A 14,451-nucleotide genomic window follows, 5' to 3' on the forward strand; every position below is an offset into this window, starting at 1 on the left:
GGGATACCAAAACGTGCAAATGTAGCCTTCAGCCTAGCTACAACCTGACTGCTAGTAGTTGTCGGTAGATTTAGGATCTCCAAAAACCTGGAATAATAGTCAGACACTATCAAGTAGTTTTGCTTTTTGTACTCACACAGGTTTATGCCAACTTTCTGCCATGGTCTGGATGGGAGCTCACTTGACATTAAAGGCTCTTTTCTCTGTGTGTTCTTGTGTTCTCTGCAGAATTGACATTGCTGTATCTTTGTTGTAATGTGCTCCGTCATTTTGGGCCTCCACACTGACTGGCTAGCTCTCTCTCTGCACTTAACTATCCCCTGGTGCCCGTCGTGTATTCTCTCTAAGATCACCTCCCTCATCTCTGTGGGACCGCTACCCGGTCCCTCACATCCAAGATTCCTCCGCCCACCTGGCTGGGTAAGTGATTTTTCCAAGGTGGACCTCATCCGTGGATACCACCAGGTGCCCGTCCATCCCGCTGATGTCCCCAAAACGGCTGTGACAACTCCATTCGGACTGTTCGAGTCCTGTGCATGCCGTTTGGGCTCAATAATGCCGCGCAGTCCTTCCAACGCATCATGGACTCAGTGTTGCGGGACCTGCCTTTCCTCTTTTTGTACCTGGACGACATCCTGGTCGCTAGCGCCTGTGTCCGAGCACTTGTCCACCTCAGAGCCCTTTTCGAGAGGCTCGGCCTGCACGGGTTGATAGTTAACCCGGCCAAATGCCAGTTTGGTCTGAGCACCATCGACTTCCTGGGCCACCGGGTCACCAAGGACGGGGCGGCCCCCCTTCCATCTAAGGTGGAGGCCGTCGCAGACTTTCCACACCCACACACGGCCCAGTCCCTCCAGGAGTTCATTGGCATGGTGTCCTTCTACCACCGGTTCCTCCCGGGCTGCCGATCTCCTCCGCCCCCTATATGAGGCTCTGAGGGCACAGCCCCCAAACACGCCGTGGACTGGTCTGCAGAGAGGGACAAGGCTTTTAAGGATGTGAAGGCCGCCCTGGCTGACGCGGCGATGCTGGCACACCCTGTGTCTGGAGCGCCCATCGCCATCACGATGGATGCTTCGGACGACGCTGTCGGGGCGGTTTATGAGCAGTGGTTGAGCGGTGCGTGGCAGCCGCTTGCCTTCTTCAGCCGGCAGTTGAACCTGAGAGAGCGCAAATACAGCACCTTTGATCGTGAGCTGCTTGGCCTTCTCCTCGCTGTTAGGCACTTTCGTTTCCTACTGGAGGGCCGTCAGTTCACGGCTTTCGTCGATCACAAACCACTGGTGTTCACGATGGCCAAGGTGGCAGAGCCGTGTCAGCCCGCCAGCAGCGACAGTTGGCCTACATCTCAGAGTTTACCACCAACGTGAGGCATGTCGCTGGGAAGTCCAACCCGGTCGCCGACTGTCTCTCCCGGGCCATCGCATGGGGCCGCCCATTTGGGACTCGACTACAGCCAGATGGCGGCTGACCAGGCCGCCGACCCAGGAGTGCAGGCATGCAGGACCGCCGTCACAGGGCTGCAGTTGGAGGATGTGGCTTTCGACGACGCCGGCACCACGCTCCTGTGCGGCGTCTCTACGGGTCAGCCCCGCCCCGTCGTTCCGACTGCTTGGAGGCGGCGGGTCTTCGACGCAGTCCATGGGCTGTCTCACCCTGGCAGAAAGCCTTCACAGAGGTTGGTGGTGGCAAAGTTTGTCTGGCATGGACTCAAAAAGGATGTGAGGGACTGGGCTGACACCTGTGTTGAGTGCCAACGCTCCAAAGTGCTCCGGCACGTCAAAGCGCCCCTGATACCTTTCACGGTACCTGAGAGGAGGTTCGACCACGTGAATGTGGACCTGGTAGGCCCCCTACCCCCCTCCCGTGGTTTCACATATCTGCTCACCATGGTCGACAGGACCACGCGATGGCCAGAGGCCGTCCCGCTTTCGTCCACGACAGCGCCTGAGGTTGCCCGAGCGTTCATCGGAACCTGGGTCGCCCGCTTTAGCACCCCATCTGACCTCTCCTCGGACAGAGGGCCGCAATTCACGTCAGCGCTCTGGGAGGAGATCGCCACGGGTTTAGGGGTGAGGCTCCATCACACCACAGCGTATCACCCTCAAGCTAATGGATTGGTCGAGAGGTTCCATCGCTCGAGGAAGGCCGCATTGCAGGCTACCCTCAAGGACGACTGCTGGGTCGACAAACTGCCTTGGGTCATGCTTGGCTCAGGACGGCCCCCAAGGAGGACCTCTAGTCCTCATCCGCCGAACTGGTCTACGGACAGATTTCCTTCCCACCGCCACAGCTCCCTGGTCCGCCAGCTGCCAACGGACTGCGCTGCAGGAGGAAGCCAGGGCTTCTGTACCGGTCCCCACTTCTCAGCATGGCGGCTCTCAGTCCTATGTCCCCACGGAGCTGCGGTCGGAGGAGTATGTTTTCATCCGTCACGACGCGCACCGCGGTCCCCTGCAGCCACCCTACGACGACCCATTTCGGGTATGGGACACTGGAGATAAGCACTTTGTGGTGGAGGTTGGCAGCAGGCTGGAGCGGGTTTCTGTGGACCGCCTCAAGCCTGCTCACCTGGACTTAGACCACCCTGTTGGTCTTGCCCTGCCCCCACGGCGGGGGCGCCCCCGGCCCTGCCCCCCTCCCCCGGCCCTGCCCCCCTCCCCCGGTGAGCCGCCCCCTGCTTCCCCAGCCCCTCCCTTTCCCCGGTCCAGCTGTGAGGACTCTGCTGGTTTGCCTGCGGTTAACCAGCCCCCAGCTCCTGTTCAGCGGAGCCGTTGGGGCAGAGAGATCCGCCCCCCTCGCCACACGGACTTTTCCTATTAAGGCGAATTCTGGGGGGACGTGTGTAGTGGTTATGGGGGTACGTCATTCCCCTTATTGAGCTGGTAGGAACGTTGGTTTACAGCTGCTGTTTCCTCGGTTCGGGTTTACAGTGGCGCACTTCCGCTGCGCGGGTTTTTGTGTTGTTGTTGTAATGGTGAAGGAATAAAGGGTGCACGTTGTGTAGCCGAAAGAGAAAGTTGTCACGACTCCTGCTTGAGCTCCTCTGCAGTACATTTATTGCACTGTACTGTATGGCAACAAAAAAACTGACTGCTTCAGTAGGCAGAAATATGGAACCTGCTTATGTGATGACACCTATGTATTAATATGTGATGTAATGTGAATTTAATGAGTATTAATATGTGTTGTAATGTGAATTTAATGTGTATTTAATATGTGATGTAATGTGAATTTAATGTGTATTTAATATGTGATGTAATGTTTGAATCTTCTGCAAACTGCTTTAGCAACAACATAATTTTTGTTCGTGCCAATAAAGCTATTTGAATTTGACAGAGACAGAGAGAGACAGAAAGAGAGACAGAGAGACAGAGACAGAGACAGGGAGAGAGACAGAGGAAGAGAAAGAGAGAGACAGAGAGTGAGAGAGAGAGCAACAAAACAGAGTGAAATTAGAGTGTGAGGGAGGGAGAGATGGACTGAAAGGAGGAGAGAGAGAGAGAGAGAGAGAGAGAGAGAGAGAGAGAGAGAGAGAGAGAGAGAGAGAGAGAGAGAGAGAGAGAGGAGAGAGAGAGAGAGAGAGAGAGAGAGAGAGAGAGAGAGAGAGAGAGAGAGAGAGAGAGAGAGTAAAGATAGATCCACCACAGCAGTTTTGCTTGTTACACAGACACTTGGTTGTGAGTGTTCCACTTACAGATTAGCCTATTATCTTAAAACACACAGAACAACTTATCAGCTGGCGCAAAGAGCCTTGTTGAAAATACTGAGCCATAAAAAGACACATCAAAAGCCACAGTGGGCTACTTGTTATTTCTAACAAATGTTGATGAGACAACCTGCATCATATGATGAGACAACCTGCATCATATGATGATACAACCTGCATCATATGATGAGACAACCTTGATCATATGATGATTCAACCTGCATCATATGATGATACAACCTGGATCATATGATGATACAACCTGGATCATATGATGAAACAACCTGCATCATATGATGAAACAACCTGGATCATATGATGAGACAACCTGGATCATATGATGAGACAACCTGGATCATATGATGAGACAACCTGCATCATATGATGATTCAACCTGCATCATATGATGATACAACCTGGATCATATGATGATACAACCTGGACCATATGATTCAACCTGCATCATATGATGAGACAACCTGCATCATATGATGATTCAACCTGCATCATATGATGATTCAACCTGCATCATATGATGATACAACCTGGATCATATGATGATACAACCTGCATCATATGATGATTCAACCTGCATCATATGATGATACAACCTGGATCATATGATGAGACAACCTGCATCATATGATGATACAACCTGGATCATATGATGAGACAACCTGCATCATATGATGAAACAACCTGGATCATATGATGATACAACCTGGATCATATGATGAGACAACCTGGATCATATGATGAGACAACCTGGATCATATGATGAGACAACCTGGACCATATGATTCAACCTGCATCATATGATGAGACAACCTGCATCATATGATGATTCAACCTGCATCATATGATGATTCAACCTGCATCATATGATGATACAACCTGGATCATATGATGAGACAACCTTCATCATATGATGATTCAACCTGCATCATATGATGATACAACCTGCATCATATGATGATACAACCTGGATCATATGATGATACAACCTGCATCATATGATGATACAACCTGGATCATATGATGATACAACCTGCATCATATGATGAGACAACCTGCATCATATGATGATTCAACCTGCATCATATGATGAGACAACCTGCATCATATGATGAGACAACCTGCATCATATGATGATACAACCTGCATCATATGATGATTCAACCTGCATCATATGATGAGACAACCTGCATCATATGATGAGACAACCTGCATCATATGATGAGACAACCTGGATCATATGATGAGACAACCTGCATCATATGATGATACAACCTGCATCATATGATGAGACAACCTGCATCATATGATGAGACAACCTGCATCATATGATGAGACAACCTGCATCATATGATGATGCAACCTGCATCATATGATGAGACAACCTGCATCATATGATGAGACAACCTGCATCATATGATGAGACAACCTGCATCATATGCAAGTGGTTTGATGTTGGTATACAAGCTGGTACACAGTGCTGTCCTCAACATCATGAATGTAATGAATACAATTCATGTACTCGTGCCAAGGTGTGCGTGTGTATGTGTGTGTGTGTGTGTGTGTGTGTGTGTGTGTGTGTGTGTGTGTGTGTTTCTCCTGTAACAGCACAGCAGGGATAATCCCGCACAAATAGCAAATAGCAAATGGAGAGGTGGAGGCACAGCTATGTTAGTGTCAACCAACCAGAGAATATCAGAATGAGTCAGGTGGACTGTTCCTGACAGGGGTGAGAAAAACAGCATGGAGCAGCTGAGAGGCAGCATGGAGCAGCTGAGAGGCAGCATGGAGCAGCTGAGAGGCAGCATGGAGCAGCTGAGAGGCAGCATGGAGCAGCTGAGAGGCAGCATGGCTCTGTAATGGACGATAGAGGCCAGCGTCTAGTTAGAGTGCCCTGGCTTCTGGAAAGGTGTAAAAAAAAAAGCAAAACAAAGAATGAGGAAAAAAGGAGAGGATCACTTTCAGCCTGTCAGTTTGCTGATGCATCATTAAAGACACACACACACACACACACACACACACACACACACACACACACACACACACACACACACACACACACACACACACACACACACACAGCGGTGATGCTATGCCTGGGAGATAGAAGCAGCAAGACACAGTGATAAGGAGAGGTGTAAATGTGGCTGTATGGGGGAGGTAAACAAGACATGATTCATTATTGCTTAGTGGCGTTTGGTTTGGTTTGCTCAGTTAACGCAACAACTGTTTTTTACTACTTTATTAATCCCCATGGGGAAATTCTTCCTCTGCATTTAACCCATCCTAGCTCTGTACCTAGCTGTGTAGCTAGCAGCAGTGGGCAGCTGCCGCGCAGCATCCGAGGATCAACTCCAGTTCGTCTTGCCATGCCTTGCTCAGGGGCACAGACAGGAGTATTAACCTTAACATGCATGTCTTTTTGATGGTGGGGGAAACCGGAGCACACGGGGAAAACTCACCGCGGACACAGGGAGAACATGCAAACTCCACACAGAGGGCGACCTGGGATGACGCCATGGTTATTTTGATTAAATTATCACAGGGTAGGCAGTGCCTACCCTGACCGCACGTCATTGCATCTAAGTGACCTCTCAACTGATTGCAGGTATCCCCATCCTTATAAACAATACAGTGGCATAACGACTGAGAACGATCGGTTTCATATGCAAATTGCCCTGACCATTAACTAGAGTTACAATGGTCATGTGTACTATTCATAGAGCACTGGGGAATAGTTGTGATCGCAGCATTGTAAAACGTTGACAGATATACTCTTGTGCCATCCAACACTTTATGTCCTCAAGGCAGTCCAAGAAGAAGCTGACTAGATTGGATTGATCATTTGGTTTCAGGGGGAGAAAAGCTGAGTATCATGAGCATAACAGTGGAAGGAAATGTCATATTTTTGAATGATTTGACCGAGGGGAAGCATGTATATAGAGAAAAGAATGGGACCTGGGATTGAACCTTGTGGGACCCCGCAGGAGAAAATCGCTGGGGGAGAGGTAAAATTGCCTATGTTAACGGAGAGGTGTCTATATTTGAGGTAGGATGTGAACCATTTCAAGGCAGAGTCATCAACACCAACCCCACACAGTCTAATAAAATGTCCTGATCCACTGTATTGAATGGCGCACTGATGTCAAGAAGAATTAAGCTGATTGATTAGAATTTGTTTATGTATCAGGACAATGATCCAAAACACAAGAGTAAGTCCACCTCAGAATGGCTCAAAAGAAACAAAATTAAGGTTTTGGTGCGGACAAGTCCAAGTACTGACTTGAACACCATCAAGATACTGGGAGATGACCTTAAATAAGCAGTTCATGCTTGAAAACCCTCCAGTGTCACTGAATAACACCAATTCTGCAAAGAAGAGTGGGCCAAAATTGCCTCACAGTGACGTGAAACACTGATCTACAATTATAGGAAGCGTTTGGTTGCAGTTGTTGCTGCTAAAGGTGTCACAGCCAGTTAATAATTTCAGGGGGGCAATTACTTTTTCATATCGGTGATATGGGTGTTGGATAACTTTTTTCCTTCGATAAATTAATTGTTAATTTCAAACCTGTATTTTGTGTTTACTCAGGGTCTCTCTCTGTTATATTACATTTTGTATGAGGATCTGAAACCATGCAATGTGACAAAAATGCACAAATAGAAGAAATCAGGAAGGGGGTAAACACTTTTTCACGGCACTGTTGTAAGGATAACACTTCATGAGCAGCCATAATAGAGAAATACAGAGCAGTCTTTCGTATGTATCTGAAATGCCACTGACATTTTGTGTGCCGGTTATGTCGGTGTTGGACAATTCGTGAATGTGAGAATTTACTTGCTGTTTTACTCATATGTTGCACTGCATTGTTGTTAGCATTTCATGTTTGAATAACAATGCTACATAGCATTGTTATTCATATTTTCCTATACAATGCAGCCTATCAGAAAAAGCTCCATAAGCTTGAGTTGAGAAATAACATCACAGTAAGCAAAAATACCAATGTAGGCACTGACGGACCACTCAAAAGGGTTAAACCAGTAGCAACAGCTAATTGAATGCAATGATTTGAATAAGTGAAACCTGCAGTGCGGAGGTGATCAGCCACAGCAAGGATTTATGGGAAAGAGTTATGGAAGCTAGGAACCCAGACACTGAGGATGCACAAGCCAGTGCATTCTTAGTGCCGGTCCCAAGCCCGGATAAATGGGGAGGGTCGCGTCAGGGAGGGCATCCAGTGTGAAACCTTTGCCAAATCAAATATGTGGATCACCAATTAGATTTCCATACCGGATCGGTCGAGGCCCGGGTTACCAACGACTAATACCGGTACTGTTAACCAGCGGGGTGCCGGTGGGAACTATGCTACTGTTGGGCGAAGGAGAAGGAGAGGGGGAAGGCATGTTCAGAGGCAGCAGGACAGGAGGAAGGGTAGGAGTGTGGAGGTGAGAGTCAGAACTTGCCACTATGACTGGCTGATATGATGGAGAGAAGGAAGGTAGGTGTACTGTGTGTGCAAGAGACTAGGTGAAAGGGGAGTAAGACCAGGAGTATCGGAGGTGGGTTCAAACTCTTCTACTATGGTGCGAATGGGAGGAGAAATGGGGTAGGGGTAATTCTGAAGGATGAGTATGTCAAGAGTGTGCTGCAGGTGAAGAGAGTGTCAGACAGAGTGATGAGTATGAAGCTGCAAATTGAAGGTGTGATGACTAATAATAATAATAATAATGATAATAAATTAAACTTATATAGCGCTTTTCTAAAACCCAAAGTCGCTTTACAATAAACTGAGTGAAACAAAACAACAGATAAACACAACACAGACATGCAGGGGTGGATGGGAAGGGGGCAGACATACAGGGGTGGATGGGAAGGGGGCAGACATACAGGGGTGGATGGGAAGGGGGGCTACGAGAGGGAGAAGCGGCAGCCACACAGGACGCCAGCAGCACTCCCCCACTTAAACACACACAAAAGGGCAAGAAAAACACAAAACAACAGCACTGTGGACATTGGTGTTGTGTAGGGGTTTACTCCCGTGGCCTATTCCTCTCCCGAGGTGTCCACCAGGTGGCACTATTTAACCCATAGCTGGGGGTGGTTCGTGGGCATCAGGGAATATCCACACACCGGTGGGCCTACGTACCGCACGTCTAGGGGCCAGACCTCCTCCGAGTCCCTTGTAGTTCAGCTAGGGTCCAAGGTGTACCCAGTTACAGTGTGTCGCCACGAGGAGGCGCTACATATGTTATACAATGTTATCAGCGCATATGCACTGCAAGTTGGGTGTGAGATGGAAGAAAAAGAAGAATTCTGGAGTGAGTTGGATGATGTGGTGGAGAGGATAGCCAAGGAGGAGAGAGCGGTGACTGGAGCGGACTTCAATAGGCGGTGTAACGTGCCTATAAACTCCACAGTAGACCGGTTAAATTGTAAACACTTCAACTGCCTCAATCACCCTTCCGTGCTACGTTACCACTGAGGTCGCCACTTGTGTACGTCATAAGTACTCGCCTGTAATTCAAAGTGACCACACCATAACTCTACATTCCCCCTCTTCTAGATGTAACACAAGATACATTACTGCAACTTGAGTGTTATGCAACATGGCGGTTGTTTGTGTCGCTGTCCCCTTCACCCTTCAATGGTGAAGGGGACAGAGGTGATGAGGAGGTGATGGGTAGGTATGGTGTCAAGGAGAGGAATGTGGAAGGACAGATGGTGGTGGATTTTGTGAAAAGGACGGAAATGGCTGTGGTGAATACATATTTCAAGAAGAGGGAGGAAGACAGGGTGACGTACAAGAGTGGAGGAAAGTGCCCACAGGAGCACTATATCTTATGTAGGAGGCGCGATCTGAAAAGGAGAATATGGCTAGGCAGCTCCTAATGGCAGTCAGAAGGAAGAGAAGAAGAGCAGGTCAGGAGTTACAACTTTGTGTCTGTGGATTTAGAGAACGCATACGACAGGGTGCTGAGAGAGGAGGCGTGGTATTGTATGAGGAAGTCGGTGATTGCAGAGATGTATGCAGGAGTGGTGCAGGATATGTATGAGGGAAGTGTGACAGTGGTGAGGTGTGCGGAAGGTGTGGCGGGTGAGTTCAAGGTGGAGGTGGGATTACATCAAGGATCAGCTCTGAGCCTTTTCTTGTTTGTAATGGTGATGGACAGGTTGACGGACAAGATCAGGCAGGAGTCTCCATGGGCTATGATGTTGATGACTATGATGATATTGTGATCTGTAGCGAGAGTAGGGTGCAGGTGGAGGAGAGCCTGGAGAGGTGGAGGTATGCACTGGAGAGAAGAGGAATGAAAGTCAGTAGGAGCAAAAAAGAATACAAATGCCTCATCGAGAGGGAGGACAGTGGAATGGTGAGGATGCAAGGAGTAGAGGTGATGACGGCATATGAGCTTAAATACTTGGGGTCAACTGTCCAAAGTAAAAGGGAGTGCAGGAGAGAGGTGAAGAAGAGAGTGCAGGCAGGGTGGAGTGGGTGGAGAAGAGTGTCAGGAGTGGTGTGTGACAGAAGGGTACCAGCAAGAGTTAAAGGGAAGGTTTACAAGATGGTAGTGAGACCAGCTATGCTGTATGGTTTGGAGACAGTGGTACTGATGAAAAGACAGGAGGTGGAGCTGCAGGTGGCAGAGGTGAAGATGATAAGATTTTCACTGGGAGTGATGAAGAAGGACAGGATTAGGAAGGAGTATATTAGAGGGACAGCTCAGGTTGGACGGTTTGGAGACAAAGCAAGAGAGACAAGATGGAGATGGTTTGGACATGTGTGGAGGAGAGATGCTGGGTATACTGGGAGAAGGATGCTGAATATGGAGCTGCCAGGGAAGAGGAGAAGAGGAAGGCCAAAGAGGAGGTTTATGGATGTGGTGAGGGAGGACATGCAGGTGGTTGGCATGACAGAGGAAGATTCAGAGGACAGGAAGAGATGGAAACGGATGATCAGCAATCCCGAATGGGAGCAGCCAGAGGAGGAGGAAGAAGAAGAAGAAGAAGAAGAAGAAGAAGAAGAAGAAGAAGAAGAAGAAGAAGAAGAAGAAGAAGAAGAAGAAGAAGAAGAAGAAGAAGAAGAAACACAGTGGCCTAGTGGTCAGCACTGTTGCCTCACAGAAAGAAGGTCCTGGGTTCAAACCCCAGGCCGTCCCAGGTGCTTTCTGTGTGGAGTTAGCATTTTGTCCCTGTGCCTGCGTGGATTTCCTCGAGGTGCACGGGTTTCCTCCCACGATCAAACAGACATGCATGTACTATTCTGCTGCTTACCAACACGGGGATCGCCGGTTTGAATCCCCGTGTTGCCTCTGGCTTGGTCGGGCGTCCCTACAGACACAATTGGCCATGTCTGTGGGTGGGAAGCCGAATGTGGGTATGTGTCCTGGTCACTGCACTAGCGCCTCCTCTGGTTGGTCGGCGCGCCTGTTCATGGGGCGAGAGGGGACTGGGGGGAATAGCGCGATCCTCCCACGCGCTACATCCCCATGGCGAAACTCCCCAATGTCAGGTGAAAAACCGGCTGGTGACGCCACATGTATGGGAGGAGGCATGTGGTAGTCTGCAGCCCTCCCCGGATCGGCAGAGGGGGTGCAGCAGAGACCGGGACGGCTCAAAAAAAGAGCGGGGTAATTGGCCGGATACAAGTGGGGAGGAAAAAGGGGGGAAATTGAACAAACAAACAAAAACAGAAAGAAGAAACCTGCAGTGCGGAGGTTTTGTCTCCCCCTTCTGGCATTGCGAGTAATTACTTCTCTTCTTTCAGCAGTCTCCAATGGGAAACTCTACACTAGCGGGTTTTCGCCGTAGATCGCTTTCTTTCTTTTTTTTTACTTTAATCCTTCCTCAGTGCCGAGGTCCCCTTTTCTCTGAAGTCTCGGACCTTTCGTAAGATCTTCCACAATAGCTTCCAAGGCCGGAAGCTTTCTAGCCGAAAGCCCTGAAGGTAAGCCAATTAGAGGCATGCGAACTCTTTCGTCAGTCGGAAGTTCAGCTTTTTTTGTCTTCTTATTTTTTCTCCCCAATTGTACATAGTAGTACTTAGCCAATTACTCCACCCTTACCCACATCCGGCTTCCCACCCGCAGACACGGCCGATTGTGTCTGTAGGGACGCCGAGCCGGAGGCCACCACGGGGATTCGATCCGACGATCTCCGGGTCTGTAGGCAACGGGACAGACCACTACGCTACCCAGACGCCCACGGAAGTTCAGTTTTGGCAACGCACTCATTGTTGGTTGACGTAATATGCGTCACTACCGGTGCTCCAGCGCGGGGTGGTCGCCACAGACACCAGATTTAAAACTCCGGTTAAGGGTTTGAATGTCACGGAGATATGCAAAAGTTTCATGATCTAGCTTTAACTTAAAAACGAAAACACCGATTTGAGACTGTTGAATTTGATGTGAATCAAATAATTTGTGCTCATTATGATGCACACAATGGTCAACCTACCTAAAGTGTATGTGGTGTGCCACATACGACTGACTGACTTGTAAAGGGTTAAATTTCCCCTAATAATGAGTGAGCACTTCATCAGCCAACCAGTGACTGTCAAGAACCGCAAACCTATTAATGAAAACAGAGGGAGAGGGCGAGACTTCTGTGGCAACGGGGGGAAGAGGAACATGGCGGCTAACCGAGGGAGCCAGTGAGTGTTCTGAGTGTGGATGAGGAGTTGATGTTTGATTGTGGTAACGTAACCAAAACGTTAGTAGCTGCAAAACGGAGTTGTGCGAGTTCGGATAGCCTGTCGAGACACAGGGAACGGGCTGCGGTAGGAGCGGGCGGCATCATCAGCGAACCTGTTCGGCAAGTTTGTACGTCTCTTTCTCCCACCTCCCTCCTGTGAGTATTCCCCGCCACTTGACTTCGCCCACTTTAGCACCGGGCTTAAGGAGGAATTCACCTTTAAAACGACATTTTCGGCTATTGTGCAACGTACAAAGAAGCACTGCGCTGTCATTCTTCATGCAGCAGAAGGGACGCTGTTGGCGGGTTAAATGAGCAGAAATGTAGTGTAACGTACATGGATAAGTAGACACGTTAGCCCTTGACTAACGAGTCGCACCCTTTAGTCGACTGGTTAACGTTGTTGCTCGCGGTGCGGAATACACGAGTTCGTGTTCCGGCTGTGGCGGTTCTCGGCTGCCACCCCCCCCCCCCCCTTAATTCGCTGAAGGATGAACTTTAAATGAACTGCACAACGCAGTGTATGATGGACTGTGCAATACCATGGTGAAGTGTACTGTTGTGAAACATTTGTTTTATAGCTGGAAGAGACGATTGAGTGGGGTTACAGCGCAGTTTTGAGATAATTCAAGTTTAAATAAAATTGTTATTGTTCCAGGTCACCATTCTCCCAACTCTGTCTGCTAGCTAGACAGAAAGGGTGAGAAGCTGTAAGGTGGGTACACATTCACTTGGGCCGATGCCAGCACACAAAGTTCAACACCCCAGGTCTGGCCTGTGACAGTCTAAACCCTGAAGCCCACTCCTATTACATGTAAATCGCGTCATAGTTTAGAAACTTATTGTGTCAGGGACGTTGACGCCCAGATCTAGCTTTCCTGCCATCGGAGTAGGACTAAGTTATTACCCCCACTACATGCACAGTAAAAACCTGAGTGTTAATTTAACTCTGAGAGTGTACAAATGGATCCATTTGTACACTCTCAGAGTTAAATTAACACTCAGGAAATTAAATGAACATTCAGGATTTTGGGTACAGTTTACCTGTTACATTTTTGGCGTGCATGAACAGGACGAACTCTTCTTCTTCTGGCTTGATCCCTGTTTCCCAGGGGTCACCACAGTGGATTTGATAGTTCCTGTCGGTACCCTGTGAGGGAACAGCACCGATGGTGTTCCTGTCAATACGCATAATGATTTGGCAAAATTTTACGTCTGAAGCCCTTCCTGACGCAACCGCTAACCCTATGGACGGGAGCACAGGTAAATTGCTGTATGCCATCCCAGTATTCATGGACTTGCGCCCATGCCTGTCGCCATTGTGCACGAACAGGACGAACGATATTGTATCATTTAATTGTTGCAACTCTTGTTTGGATTTTTCCCTAATTAGCTTCAGTCATGTGACAGGGCCCCAGTCCTCAGTTTACGTAACCATGGCGGAAGGATGGATGAGTTACGCCAGCAATTTGAAGATCTTCAAGCCCGGTTTGCTGAACAGTCTGCTCATATGAGAGAGCAAACAGCGCTCCTTGAGCAGGCCAGGAGCAACCAAGGGGAAGCACTCAAGCCATAAGTTGAAGACACAGAGAGACTTCTTGGTGATAAAGGAAGATGAAGTGCGCGCCTGTTTGTGGCCTGCCTGCAGAGTTAGGTCGAAGGAGCCGGTGGCACACTCAGCAGCTCAGTCCAGGCTGAAAAGCCAAGTCTACGGACACAGCTGGAATGAGCTTCAGGAACTTCAGATGCAAGATCCTGACATCAGTCCAGTGTTGACTGCCGTTAAGGCATATGAAAGGCCCAATAAACAGAAGCTGCATGCGGTCAACTGGCCACAATGGGAATTGACTGGACAGTGGGAGAGATTGAGGTTGTAGCATGACGTCCTGTTTCGGTGCTTACAAGACCCCAGAGATTGTGAGGAAATGTGACAGCTGGTTGTGCCTGAATCCTTATAATGGATCATGTATGAGACACAACATGACCATGGTGGGCACTTCAGTGAGAGGGGCACCATGGAGGCTTTGAGGCGAAG

Source organism: Lampris incognitus, chromosome 18 (genome assembly GCF_029633865.1).
Source record: "Lampris incognitus isolate fLamInc1 chromosome 18, fLamInc1.hap2, whole genome shotgun sequence".
Lineage (NCBI taxonomy): Eukaryota > Metazoa > Chordata > Actinopteri > Lampriformes > Lampridae > Lampris > Lampris incognitus.